The 13,522-nt window shown below is 35.6% G+C and overlaps 1 non-coding gene across 1 annotated transcript; it reads left to right on the top strand.

Moving 5' to 3' along the window:
* The first annotated feature begins 11,505 nt into the window (after positions 1-11,505).
* Positions 11,506-11,577, top strand: TRNAQ-UUG (transfer RNA glutamine (anticodon UUG)). The gene has a single exon. It is a non-coding gene; the product is annotated as a tRNA-Gln (tRNA).
* Positions 11,578-13,522: the final 1,945 nt, after the last annotated feature.

The following is a 13,522-nucleotide window of genomic DNA, read 5'->3' as shown; positions in this document are numbered from 1 at the left end:
AAGCTTGAATCAACTTGTTTCACTTCTGCACTTCAATTAAGGTTAGAATTCGATCATCACCATTCATGAAATTGTGGTATGCTTCTGGTAGATCCTTCATTGGTGATCACACTGAGCTTTGTAGCATCGAATTTCATTAAGAAAATGACCTAGTTATGTTGATTCTAAGTTTGACATGTGAATGTTATCTTGCTCGATCCATGCATGATAATGAGAATTAGGTCAAATTGATTATAGCATGTTAATGTACGTGGAAATTGTTCCTAATTGACTAAGCTTGATTCATGCCAATTTTCATGTTCTGTTTTGGATTATTTCTCCCACTTTGACCCTAGGCCTTGTCCTAGTGGTTGGTGCTTATGGTTGAGTTGTGTTTTCAGGACAAGAAGCATATGGCCTTGAGGAATTGGTTCATTGGCTTGAGCTACCTATTTGATTGATGTTAATTAACATTGATTTGTCTTGTAGGTGGATTAGCTCCTTTGAGTTGAGCTTGTGCTTTGCCTTGGTGCATTGATGCTTGTCTGTTTAATTGTGTACTGTTGACTGTTGACCACTAGTCTGTCTGTTTGACTTTTGTTGATTTGTATACTGATTGTGTTAGATTGTTTTCAGGTACATTAGTTGCTTAAGTTCTTTGAACTTGCTTTTGCTGTTGCTTGGTTGCTTAACCAATTGAGGTATAATTCACTGACTTCATGTAGTCTGGAAGACCTGTCCTGTTACTTGGGCAGGCACCTGTCTGAAGCCCTCCTTAAGAGGCAATGCTTGTGATTGTTTATGTTTGTGCCAAGCAGGAAAAGACCTTTGATAAGGCAATTGACAGATAAAAGAGATGTGTAACCCATCTCCTGTTAGTCTGTGTGTCATCCCTTTGCTCACATTACATGTTGATGCATTTTGGATATTAACCCAAGATCTATAGAGTCATTAACTTGTGGAGAGAGTTCCAACTTTCTGAACTCCCACACCTTCTATCATCTGAAGCTCTCCCAGGCCAGGGATAAGAGCTGTGAAGTCTTATCTTCACTTCCCATTTCATCTGCTTCACCCTAACTCTCAATGTTAGGGTTAAGAGCTAACATCACCCGATTCCAGTTGGCTAGTGTTTCACAACCTAACCTTGTGTGAGCCCACTTTGTTTGTATATAGTGTGTGCTAATTGTGTGTATGTTTGCTCTGCTTTGCTTATGATGTCTAGGATAGCTTGCTGCCTGTGCAAGTTAGATAGAAACCTCAACCTAGGACCATTGTGGAATACATGATAACTATTAGGCTCGAGTCAGTCTCCCTTTTAGTTTGTCATTTCCCAGTCTCTGGTTAGGAGAAAGTTTCTCCCCTGTTAAGGGGAACTACGTTGCCCTGATCCTCATACCAGATGAGGTACGTAGGCAGGAGATCGTACGAGATCTCTCCGGGCACCCTTTTTCTTTTTGTGTGTGTTTGCTTGACAGTTGCTAGGCTCGAGTGCCAGACTCCTTAGTAACTTGTTGTTTGTTATCCTTCTTGTGTGTAGGAGATGGATGTAAGACCAGCAATTGGCATTCTGTATCCTATTGTCGTGTGCTTGGAGTCCGATATAAGTCCAGCAATTGGCATTTGGTTTCCAGTGTGGGATTGTTTGGTTCGGAGTCTGATGTAAGTCCAGCGATTGGCATTCGGTTTCCATGTTTGCCTGTTTTGCGTGTGTTTTGTTTCGGCGTGCGTGAGCCGAACTACGGTAGCTCTGATTCTCATTCCAGATGAGATACGTAGGCATAGGATGCGATATCCTAGCGAGCCCGTTCCCCTCTTCTCCCACCTGTGTTGTTTCCAGTGTGTGTGTGCATTGTTTGTGAGCAGCTTTAGCAACCTTTCTTCTATTCTTTTGAGCGTGGATCCCGTCGAGTACGACGGACGTGAGGGGTGCTAATACCTTCCCTTTGCGTAACCGACTCCCGATCCCATCTCTCTTTGGTCGCAAGACCATGTCTTTTCCAGGTTTACTTCGAGCGTTTCCTTTCCCTCTTTTGGGATAAATAACGCACGGTGGCGGCTCTATTTGTTTTGTTTTAGCCCGCCGTTTTTTTTCGCGGATGCGACAATATCATCATTGGTGAGAGACATAAGTCTTATCTTAAACAACCCTTGTTTTCTTTGAAGATAAGAGACTACAGCAAGTGTGAAATAAACCAATTGTACAACAAAGGTGCACAACAGACAATAGTTTCATTTCCCTTAGAATTCCTATGATGAATGAAGAAATAGGTGTCACCAAGCAAAGTTGGAACAAGATTCCCAACCAAAAAGATCTTAATAACATTAACATCAACAAAATTGTCAATATTGGGAAACAAGACCAAACCATAGATGAGTAACGCAAGAATAGCTTTAAAGGCCACCATGCTATCAACATTAGCAAAAGAAGAGGCTCTCTCAATCATAAATTTTGAACTCAACCCTTTGATACCTCCTTTGACAGTGAGATTAGCATCTACGTCATATTTCTTTAGGTAAATAGCTCCAACAATAACTTGAGACTCCAAAATCCCTTCCAAACCACAAAAAAGAACCCTATCAGAAACTGGTATACCCAAAAGATAAACATACTCCTCCATGGTAGGCAACAACTGATAATCAGGGAAAGTGAATCATCGATATATGGGATCGTAGAACTGAACCAAAGTTCAAAGAAGTCCATCTTCAACATCAATAAATAGAACAAACAAAAATATGCCAAAACAGTCTCTAAAATCCTTAGGATCATCCACAAAAGATGTTAGCTTTCTCAATTCCTTAAGAACATGACATCTAGAACTATATTTCTGAGTATTCTTTCTTCCAATATCCATGGTCAAAATATATGCGATGTTTGCAAAGAGAATATCTAAGTTCCTTGAAAATTGAGAAAAATGATCATGTATGCAATGAGTGCATGATGCAATAACCACAAACAAGATTACACAAGGCACACAAGCAAGGTCCAAAGGTTCGAAGTCACGAGCATGGAGCCAAGGGTAAGAACCAACCCACAAGGTATGTAATAAGGGTATAATCACCTATAGAACACGGTTCTAAAAAATTTCCCAGAGTCATAATTCCATCCTTTGGATATTATCGCCTTAAATGACTACTCGCCAACTAGTAATATTCTCAAGAGAAACTCGTCTGAGTGTAGTATCACGTAACAACTAATTCAAGTCTACACCTGAATAGCCACCAAACTAGGTCCTAAAAGGCGAAGATGGGTTAAGTGTTCTAAGGTCCTCAACTTCTCGGGCTCCCAGGTCATAAAAAGTAATGCTAATTACAACTACTCGTAAGACATCAATAATCCCAAAGGGGCCTCCACTGAGCGAGGGATCTCAAGTCAGATCATTAAGGATTAACTCCACGTAAGCCAAAGAAGACTATATCATTCTCCTATCATAAAACTCAAGTTCGAGTATAAGACTTATCTCACCATACATATATCGTTAAGCATCCAGACAGAACAAACAATAACAATACAACAACAAACATAATGTACATATAAACAAAGATAGGCTAAACCCACTAAGGACTAGTCCCTAAAAGAGTCACCACTTTCCTGTAGCGGTAATTTTTTTGAGATTAAGATATTGATTAACTTAACCCAAAAAGCAAGATCCGTCACTTCACTTTTATTATTTTCAAAGGAAAGGGAAAAAGAACGAACAAAACCCAAAGAAGATTTAAAACAAAACTAATAAAAACAAAGATAAGGGTCCGGAGATTGGTTATGCAAATGGAATATACTAACACCCTAAACATCTATAGTACTCTATAGGAACCTCTTTGAATATCTGTGCATTTTGGCTTTAAACTGGTGTTATTTGCAAAAGATTAGGGGATGAGAAGATAAATGTTTTTTTTATAATTTTTGTGTTTGCCAAGACTTTCTGAGCCTCATGCCTACGTACCAACAAAGTGAAATGGAGGATCAAAACCTCGTAGTTCCTGGTAAAAATAACAAATATGTTTATTTTAATTTTTAATGAAAAGATACTTTATCATTTTAAGGAGAACACTTAACTAGCCACCCATGAGTATGAGAACTTTGTATCACCACTGAGAACGACTCCAACTTGGATAAGATTAACAAGTATGACATTAACTCTCTTAGGTGGAAAAGAATTATCGTCGATACTATGGGGATAGGAGAATTACATCTCAACTACGGAAATGACTCATGTCTAAACTTTGAGAAATAAGTTTTAAAAGAAAAGAAAAAAAAAGCACAAAGGGCACAAAATAGTTTGAAGGAGTTATGTATTTTTTTTAAGTCTTTTAGAATTGATTTGATTATGCTTAAGATGTATTAACAATTATTAAGAAAAGATTTTTGAAAATCACTTGACAAAAGTCAAAGTTTATTGACAAAGTGGTTCAAGTTTGAAAACAATAAGGTTTTTGAAAAAAAGAGAGAAGATTTTGAAAATTAAAGAAGGGGAGGAGATGGAGAGACTATCCTAGAACATAAGGTAAAGCTAGGGAGGAAAGATCTAACCAAGAGATAGCAAGCTTTATGAAATGAGTCAAGCAAGAATTCCCTCCTTTGGATTAAGCCTCAAGCAAGCCAAATAAGTAAAAAATAATTCATGTATCAGATGAAACTAAAGTAACTAAGCCAAGTCTTCAAAAGAAGCCCAAAGTCAAAGGTATCAGATGAATCCCAAGGTCTCAAATCAGAAACTTACAAAGCAAGGGTCAAAGTCCTAGTTCTAATTTCATAACTCCATAACAATGCTAATGATAGTAACCTCAATTCCATGAATCAAGAGAACCAATTTTTTAGGGGGTTTTCCTTTATTAACGTCTTTAAAAGAAAAAGAAGTCCAAATGGACAAAGAGAAAATAACATAAGCACAACCAATATGATATGAGATGCTAAAATAAAAGCATAAAGTAAATAGAAAGAAATAAAGAGCATAATATAAATGACATTAAAGTAAAGTTAATACAATACTATGTTAGTAAGTTGTGTTAGTAATCAAAAATAGAAAGATAATTTCTTGTTTTTGGGAGAACACTCAATTATTCACCTACAAGTATGAAAATATGGATCTTTACATCACCATGAGAAGGTCTCCTACTTGGATAAAATAAATAAGTATGCCACTAGCTCTCTTAGGTGTAAAAGAAACATTATTTTTCACACAATACCATGGGGAGTAGGAGACTTACAATCTCACTTATGAAAATAACTTTCTTTCGGGACAAATTTAGCGCCATGTTAAGCAATCATAATTGGACTTATGTAGAAGTCACAACTATCCGAGGCCAATCAATAATAATATTTGTTTTAACACATGCTAGAGAAATGATATATAAATCATTCTCCTAAAGATATGCCACACAAAAAGAAAATAGTATGGATCAAGCACAAAGGCTAGGAGAGTGATTCATTACATCAATCAATACTTCATGATACTTAGAAAAAACTTATGCATCAATCCAAAGTACCTTAAATGATTCATGATAAATTAAGAGGTAAATTTGAAATTATGAAAGTTCATCAAGTACCAATCCACACATCATGAACAAGATGAACACAAATCATCCAATTGATCAAGAGAAAAAAAAGGAAGAGAAAGAGATGAAGAAGAAGACAACAGAAACCAAACCCAAATTGGATCAAATGATTGATCAAGTCATCATCAAAATCAATCATCCATTTTGGTGGATTAGGATTTTCACCCCATCAATACCCAAGATCCATTGAGTTTGATGAGACATATGATCAACATAGCCAAGATCCAAGGTCAACAGAAGTCAACAAAGGTCAAATAAGCATAAAATACAAGAACATAAAAATAAAATGCATGAAAAATATTTTTTTAAATGAATTTTAAAAGGGAAATAAAAGAGAAAATCGATAAAGCCCTTCAAAACACCAAATAAATGGCCAAGAAAATTATCAAAGGTTGGAAATAAAATAAGAAACATAAAATAAATTTTTAAGGATTTTAAAATGCATAAAAGTATTTTTAAAGCAATTAAAACAAAGGAAAAAAAGAGGAAATTCAAGAAAAATAGAAAATTAAGAAAATATAATATGGAAAAATAAAAATCAGATGGAGAAAAATAAAATAAAATTTTAGAAATTATTTTGGGTTTTTTTGGATAAAAGATGAATTTTCTATGAATTTTTAAATAAAATGAAGTTTAAAATAAAAAAAGAAAAATAAATAAAGTCAGAAAAAACCAGAGGCGTTGGATCTGGCCTTATTAATTGGCGTGGCAGATCCAACAACTATTAGATTAGGGCGCATGATGGAAAATAGCCAGAATAAAATACGAAATCACATTCAAAATGGACAAATCAAAACATTTCAAGATACCAACGTGTATAGCCAACTCAAATGACCTGAAACAACTTCGGTCATCTTCTCCGGTGATCCCTCATCGGATCTTCATCGTTTGGCAAAGTTAGGAAACGAGACTATCACCAGTGTGATCGCCTCCTCATCACGAATTCGACCTCATGGTCAAAGTTCATTTATCTAAATTGAGCATGGAGAATTTCATAGAAGTTTCAGAAACAAGCAAGCCACGAAAATTAAAATTAAATGATGAACACGATCAATTAACACTAGATAAGTTAGGGGAAAACATCAGAGAGTGAAGAACTACATTGTGGTAACTTGTTTGAGTTCGAATGATACTTAGAACTACCTTGTCCAATTGATGATCAGAAGTTGAAGAAACTTGATCTGGTTAGGGCACTTCAGAAGGTCTTAGAGCTTGAGAATTGTTGCAAAAGCTTTAGAGAGACCGAAGGTGCTAATAGAATTAAGAAATTGGATTGAAACAAGTTGGAAATCAAAATACGATAGCTCAATTTTCTGGAAAAGTTTTAGAGTGAAGCAGAGGTTCTTTGGATCTCAAAAGCTTTGGAGTTAAGCAAATATGTTGCTCTATTTATAGGGAAGTGGTTGGTGATCTCATATGTGCCAAATGATGCTTAATTCGTGCAAAACGAATTTGCTCATGATGTGAGAAAAGTGTGACTTGTAAAACCATCAAAACTCAGCCAGATCATACATTTTATGAGTCATTTAACTTATGGAGACTTGATTAAACATGTCTAGGTCCAAAACGCGTGGTAAATTGACTTGTAATTGAGGATTCGTGAAGTTCAAAATTCTGATCATTAAGATTTCTTCAGTTTCAAGTCACCGTGTTTAACTCAATGAGGCATCTTGCTCATGAGGCTTTTTGATCCCATTCTTCTTGCAATTTATTGACATCATATCAAAGATCACAATGTGTCAAGAAAGGTTGCATTTGGATTTTTGAGCACAAAGTTATGGCATGTTGAAGTTGACACGAAAATCTGGTAAAGCAACTTAGAAAATTCTAAGTCCCAAATGGCTGAAAATGACCTATTATGTCTCAAAGAATTCCATGGCCTTCCAAGCATAATTTGACTTTGATCCTTGAATAAAACTTGTTAAGGGCACCATAAATGATATTATGAAAAAATAATCAGCTTCAAATGTTGAAAATTGAAGAATTTATAATCCTTTAAAGTTGAGAAAAAGTCACTTGAAAATATGTCAAATTTCACTAAGTCCGCAAATGACCTATAATTTCTTCAAACTTTTGATGCTCCTCAAAGCATAATTGACTCTTGTCATGTAAACAGAAGTTGTAGAGGATATTGAGAAGATTCATATGCAGAAGCATTCAAAAATGTTGAGGACTGAAGGAGTTGTGATCCTTTGAACTTTGACTTCAAATGTCGACTTTTTGGTCAAACCTCTTTGAATAAACTTGTGTACTTGGACCTTTTCTCGTATTTAAAGGTACATGGATAATCATATGAACTCAAAATAAGGTACCCTTGAATGTCTTTTGATTAAATTTCTCAAAGTTTGAGGTAACTTGTTGAAGAAGGCATGAAAATAAACACATGAACCTTTGGCTTTTCTTGAGAAATAAGCAACAAAACTTTGAGGAACTCTTGATCAAAATGAGATTTAATGATGCTTGAGAACCTTAGAGATCATGTTTTTAGAGATGAGATCATTGATAATCAATGGTTAAACACACTTTGACTTGAGGAATCAATAAAATCCTAGCTGAGGAACCATGCTTGATGCTCTTAATGAAAAGTCCTACCTTGCACAATAAACTTAAAGAAAACAAGACATATTTTTTTCTATTTCTATTAGTGGTTAGATAAGAAATAGACATATAAACACAAAGGTAAAACACCAATAAAGAGGTGCTGATGATCCCTGCAAAATGTAAACCCAAAGATGAGAGAAACAACAAAGTTGTGACATTGTTTGTATTCAAGGAGGCAAATGATATATGGGATCTTAAGGTTAAAAATTATGGTATGACAGTGATGCGTCAGTAGGTGAAACCTGTCTCATACGGGAAAAATTAGATGGAGAAGCATGAACTCTAGAAGTGGATGTCTCTGCATGACCAGATTAAACATGAGCCTCAGAAATCAGACTCTTCTCTTGTCGCATTGATGCATGTTGCACAATCCTTCTGTGCCTCATTATATCGTGTCTATGAGTCATAATGCATATAAGTTAAAGTAAACCAGACAATTAGGACAAACAGGCAACACTATAAACAAGAAAAGCAACAAAAAAAATAGACTGATAGTTTACGGATATGCATCCCCGGTTATTGGGAAACTTAAATGTTGAAAAATTCCGGAGATGCATCTCGGAAATTTTCTGCAACTCTTCAGGTCCGTCAATGACGACTATATAAACACGCAAACCCAAAATAAACAGTTTGATCGTGATTTTCAGCTAACAAATATGTTTTACAGTTTGTCTAAATTATCATTCATGCAATTTCTACTAATTTTTACCTTAATCATCAATTTCTACTCATTACACAAAAACTCAATTTTTTTAAAACATAAAAAAACTTACGATTTTATAGTTTACTTTACACTTGATGTCTCTAATGCACTTGATGTTGATTTAAGAACCTTTGAGTTTGGAGTGGGTGGATGGAAAAAACTTTGAGAGAGTTTGATCAAAGTTTTTTTTTTAAATGAGGAAGAAGAATAGTTATGACGCGATTTAAGCTCTAATACTCTCCGAAGATGCATCTCCGAAATAAATTTAAAGATGTATCTCTAAAATATTAAGTGTCTCCGAAGATATATCTCCAAAATTTATAGACATTTTAGTATTTTTCGTATGGTATTTAAATAGTATATAAGGTAAATTAAGAAATTCCTTTTATCTTTTAAATGTTGAATTAATAAAACATTTTTGAATTGCACACGAAATAATGCATGAGAAAAAAACTGGAGAGGATATGATTCCAAAAAAACTGGAGAGAATCCAATTCCTTTTTTAGTCTCAGCCTCTTCCGCAGTTATCGCAACAACGAAAAGCCAAAACAAAAAATGTCAACAGTCAATATGACAACTGAGAAACCAATACAAAATTCCTTTTCTACAAATCATCTCCAACGGAAATTGATTTCCCACTTTTTTTCACTACATAAAAGCGCTCAACTCAAAATCAAAACCCGTTGTTGGATCCCAATAGCAAGCAGTGTCGGTGACACCAACGAATGAAAGCTCAACCGTGTTAGAAAGGAGAGTGAACGAGTTCCAATGGTTTTTTTTTGCAAGTTATCGATTTTCAGGTGAATACGTAGCAGCTGGTTGGCCAGCGTGGCTTAGAGGTGTAGCTGGCGAAGTGACTCGCGGTTGTGTTCCTCTTCACGCCGATGAATTTCACAAACTCGAGAAGGTTCACCATTGTTATCATTATATTTATTTATTTATATTTATTTTTATATCCATAAATATAGGAACCTCAATAATTCTAAATTGAGGAACTAAAAAAGTTGTTGTAATATACGGTTTTACGAATTTATTATTTTATAGAAAATTAGCAAAAATTTTAACGATTACAGAAAAGAATGTAACATGTTAAGGAAAAATATACCATAAGGCCTATGAACCACTGAGAACACGACATCGATACTGACATGACACGGAGACACTGATTGTATTTTAAAAAATGAATAAATTAAATATAATTAAAAATGTCCATGTTGATGTTGGTGTCCATATCTGGCGTCGGTATCCAACATAGAAATGGACACTCATGGATCAGAAAACAGCACATACAAGTTTATTTGCATCCCCTCCAAAGCTCTGAATTCATAGGTGTATGTAGAATACATGAATATGCTTCCCATATGAAGAATGTATCTCAATGAGATATTCCTTTTTCTGGATCATTACAAGTTTCTACATCAAATAGAATCGCTTAGGAAAAGGCATAAAGGACACCACTTCAATTCGATCACAATGTTTATCTTTTTCTAATGGACAGAGTTTCAATGCTTTATATTCTTCTGTATTAATCTCAAAAATAATTTGGATACCATAAATCAGGAAAATAAGGAGTTTTGTGGGATGAACACCAGCTCTAAAGGACATCATGACCTAGTTAAAATTTCTAACTCTTCAAAGGAAAATCCAAAGAGTAGGTTCAATTGGAAATACTCATTTGATGCTTCTGATGAGTAAAACTTGCAAGAACGGTAGATAACTCAATGGTAAGTTTGTAAATTGGCAAGAATTATCATTTGTAATTAAATACTCTTATTCCAATCACTAAATGCTTTATAAATTCTCATATTTCTTTGTCTAGTGTAATCCCAATATACTTTATCAAAATCAATAATGTTAGTCCCTTTAAGTAAACTCAGTTGTTATTTGTGGAGGCACATCAAACTGCGGGGATATGAGTTCGAACCTGCGACATCCCACTTATGCATCTTTAAAGGAAGAAATTCCAGCCAATAATGTTAATCATATTCTCAAGGGTATAGTGGAAAGAGAAATGTCAATTAGTATATCTTGAGTTGTTTAACCATGTAATTTATATGTGCTTGGGTTGACACGACTCTTTATTTATTACCATCTTAGCAGAGTTATCAGGATCAATAAGAAAATGTTGAGTTTTCAAGACCACTTTTACCTCAAATGCACACGGTTGATGAGCTCTTAGAAAGGAATGAGCGTCACATCTGGTGAACTGTCCAAAGATCATGGTTTCGGAAAGACACCCTCAACATTCCAAAACAACATTTGGTTGAAAATTTGAGTAATGTTTCAAAGCTTTTGGTATTTAGAAATCCAATATATATTGACATTTTCTTCCAAATATACCCTAAATTAATTAACATAATTTAATATTTGCTCGATTAGTTATGACATGAATATAGTAATTTTTAAAGCATGTAATGATTATAATAGGAGTATTACAATATTTATTTGATTATGTGCAAATACCTTAATTACAAACATATCAAATGTATGGTTTCCAAAAATAAAACAATTGGTTTTATATGTTTTTGTCTCTTTGCTCTTATTTTTTCTTGTTAGTCTTGAAATCATTAAAAAAGGTAGAAATATATATATTTAGTCTCCATTCAACTTCTATTCTTATAAAATATTTATTCATTTTAACTGTTTATATTTAACAAATATCACAATTGGGTTCTATGGTGTAGTGGTTAGCACTCTGGACTTTGAATCCAGCGACCTGGGTTTGACTCCCGGTAGGACCTCTTTTAATGTCCTTACTAAGTTCTTTTTTCATTTCGGAAAAATTAAAATTATCTTTTAGTCCTCGACAACGTGTAATAACATAGTTTTTCTTTATCACCTGACACTGTTTCTAGGGATCCTTAGGATGATTAGTTTCCTTTTCTCTTGTATTTGTATTTTGGTTTCTGAAATTGTACTCAGTGTAATACTTCCAAATTTTATGAATAAAAGAGATTTTTTATGTTCAATCAAATTGTTATTATTGTTATTATGTATTTGCAAAAAAAATAGTATGTTTCTTGAAAATAAAAACAAACAAAAACATTTGCATTTCATGCATCATTTGCATAAACAGGTTTTCTTCCACCAGATGTCTTATCGGTTATTCTTCTGTGCTTCAGCCGAGCTGACTCACCGATACAACACTCGCGCCAATCAACCGAGAATCATGGAGCACTTAGAGCAAGAGAATCGAGAATTGGAGGATGAGATTGCTCGTCTAACTGCTATGATGGAGTCTATTCTAGCTGCTCAGAATCAGTCTTCTCCAACTCCTGCCACTCCTCCTCCTTAGAGGATTGTCATCTCAAAGGTTGCTACCTCAACTGTGCCTGTTGCTGCTACTCAACCTGGTCCGTCTATGCTTGCTGGATTCTCGTGGGGGATGCCACCGAATTTTATGCCTGAAGGGTTTGCACCCACATTTGCTTCTATGTCGACATCTATCCCGGTCATGTCTGTGTCGCCTCTAGTTGTTCATACCTTGCCTCGTGTTAAGGAAACCATCTACCATTCTGAGTCGTTTGAGGGCCCTGATGTTTATGAGAAGATGGATGAAATGATGGATCAGTTCCTTGAATTGAGAAAGGAATTGAAGGCAATGATATGAAAAGATTTGTTCGGTAAGAGTGCTGCTGAACTCTGCTTGGTACCAAACATCAAGACCCCAATGAAGTTCAAAGTCCCTGACTTTGAAAAATATAAGGGAAATACTTGTCCACTTAGTCATCTTGTCATGTATGCCAGAAAAATGTCAACTCAAACTAATAATGATCAGTTATTGATTCACTAATTTCAAGACAGTCTGACCGGTGCCGCTCTGAGATGGTACATGGGGCTAGACAGTGCAAGTATTCGCACGTTTAACGATTTGGGTGAAGCTTTTGTGAAGTAGTATACATACAATGTGGATATGGCGCCTGATAGAGACCAGCTGAGGTCTATGTCTCAGAAGGACAAAGAGACATTCAAAGAGTATGCCCAAAGGTGGAGAGAGCTCGCCGCTCATATTAATCCTCCGCTGGAAGAGAAAGAGATGACCAAGATTTTCCTTAAGACCCTGAGTTTGTTTTGTTACGAACGCATGATTTCCAGTGCCCCCAGTGACTTTACTGAGATGGTAAACATGGGGATGAGGTTAGAGGAAGGACTCCGAGAGGGACGTTTGTCTAAAGAAGAGGTGTCATCTAGTAAGAAGTATGGGAGTGGTTTTGCCAAGAAGAAGGACGGGGAACCCAATGCAGTATGTGCAGGGAGGCAGGGGAGGCCTCATGTCAGAAGAAATTTGCAACCGCGTCAGCATCAACATCAAGTTTCATCAGTTATCCCATTATTTTCAAATAATCAATCAGTTCCAGTTCAACAACAACGCCAACAACAACCGCAATAAACAACCAACAACTACAACAACACCAACAACAATCAACAACAACAAAACTTTGAAAGGAAGAAGGTCTCTTTTGACCCTATTCATATGTCATACGCCGAACTCTACCCGTCTTTGGTTCTCCAGAACCTACTCCAGCCAAGAAATCCACCTCAAATTCCAGAACCACTTTCATGGTGGTATAAGCCCAAACTCCGTTGTGCCTTTCACCAAGAAGCTCCCGGCCATGATATCGAGAACTGTTACCTGTTAAAGTACGAGGTCCAGAAGCTAGTAAAGAGTGGGATGGTGTCCTTTGA

Source organism: Lathyrus oleraceus, chromosome 5 (assembly GCF_024323335.1).
Source record: "Lathyrus oleraceus cultivar Zhongwan6 chromosome 5, CAAS_Psat_ZW6_1.0, whole genome shotgun sequence".
NCBI lineage: Eukaryota > Viridiplantae > Streptophyta > Magnoliopsida > Fabales > Fabaceae > Lathyrus > Lathyrus oleraceus.
The sequence above is the reverse complement of the archived record's forward strand: the minus strand, read 5'-3'. Positions and strand labels throughout refer to the sequence as shown.